Source organism: Austrofundulus limnaeus, unplaced genomic scaffold, assembly GCF_001266775.1.
Source record: "Austrofundulus limnaeus strain Quisiro unplaced genomic scaffold, Austrofundulus_limnaeus-1.0 Scaffold4, whole genome shotgun sequence".
NCBI classification, from domain to species: Eukaryota; Metazoa; Chordata; class Actinopteri; order Cyprinodontiformes; family Rivulidae; genus Austrofundulus; species Austrofundulus limnaeus.
Window position 1 is genome coordinate 3,636,144 of NW_013952406.1, and position 1,944 is coordinate 3,638,087.

Consider the following 1,944-nt stretch of genomic DNA (forward strand, 5'->3'; position numbering starts at 1 on the left):
TTTGGAAGCGGGGGGTGGGGGTGGGGGGAGGACCAGGGAGGTTGATTCAACCACTCAACCACTAGATGTCGCTGAAAACAACAAATCCTACACACTGTGCCTTTTAACTTTTGTGACTTTTTCACGGACTAGTTCTAGGAGCTTATGCTAAAAACAAAGGCAGTAACCAGGAAGTGGAAGGGAGGAGTGGGGCTGGAATTTTACCGAAAATATGTCATTAATGACCGTGGCATATAGGTTATTAGCGTTTTAGCAATAGAAATTTCAAGTCACCAGCTATAGTCTCCCAACAGTCACAGCCTACTGCCACCTTAAAAAAGAAACTCAAAAGCAATGTCACAAAAGTCTTTCCTTTTGTTTTCCTCAGCGAGCACGCAGGGACTTTTCCTGAGAGAGAGAGAGAGAGAGAGAGAGAGAGAGAGAGAGGGCTCCACTCTTTGACCCACTGATAAATGCTCTGAGCAGACACACCTGAATTTTTAGCAGATGGTGTTTGTGAGTGACGCCGGGTCCCCACAGAAGCCAGACCCGGGGAAAAGATCACAGTTGAGTCTCTGCAGAGCAAAGCAGCTTGGTTACCTGACGGCATACGCTCTGCTGTGGCCTACACCTGCTGAAGGGTGGCGTTTACACCCCAGTCCCTGGACTCCACCTCTGAGAGTGCTGCTAACCACAGCGCACCACTCGTGCAGGCACTTTTAAATCAGGTAAATAACTCACAAACAGAAGCCGAGGATCCTCGCCCGAACTCAGCTTGGCTCCTTTTTGTTAAAGTGAGATCGTGTTTTTGGTGTCACGTGTTTTACACCATTTAGGAGAATCTGAAAGCTGTTATTCTACTACAGAATAAAAGGACATAACCCATTTACTTCAGTTTCACAAACAGTTTGAAAAAAAAATACTTGTTGGTTCAAAACCTACAGCAGGGGGTTTATTTTACGTTATAAAACTAAGAAACCAAAATGAGTGCTTAATAGAGGAACAGTTTGAGTAAAAAAATAAAACAACGGGGACCTTCACTCAGGCTATTTTTAGAACACTAATCATGTGACTATGTTCTCTTGACACGCGTACCAACCCTCATAGCCGCTCCATTGATTTTAATGGAGCTGTGCCGGTTTAGCTGTATTTAAACTTAAATAAATTTGGGAAAACAGCAWRAWACTCTACCGGGAGGACCACAAAACATAGTGCTACATTTCTCATAACAGTGACTCTGGATGCAGCCATCACCCCCACATGCAGGGAGTTTTTTTTTTCACTAATTCTCAAGCTGAGATGCTAGGCTAACCACTGGATTCAAGCGATGGGACGAGCGATGCACACACACACGTCATAGATGCAGCAAACTAAGCTATAAAACACCAAGCTTTTTAAAAGTTCCACTCGCTTTCCAAGTCTGTCGAAGACCCCGACCCTCGAGCCCACCTTTCAAATGAACTTTCCTGTGATTCCTGAACTCAAGTTTGTCGAGATCTGTTTTAGAAACGTCTTTATCTGTTACGGCATTAACACTGASWCTCCGTAAAATCCTCTCCGATTGCGCAATCATTTGCGAGCGCAGATCATGCATGCAAATGATAAACGATATGTGTGAGTGGAGGTCCCCATTGCTTGAGATCACATGTTGACTATACTACCAGCTGCTAAATGAGTGCATAAATAAAACTAATGGCCAAGCAGTCTTTGAAGGATTACACAATACTTYTCACCTTTCATACCAGAGTTTTATCATTAATGTCACCTCTTATAACCTCCAGAAAGAAATATTKAACACTTCACATCTTTTTAACGACACACCTACTTTATCTTTTGAATAACTTTATTATGAATCCTAACATTTAGGTCAGCAGGCTTATTTTAGTGAGTTACTTTCAGAGTTGTAAAGTAACTAAGTACAAATACTTTGTTACTGTACTTAAGTAGAAATTTTGGTTATCTGTA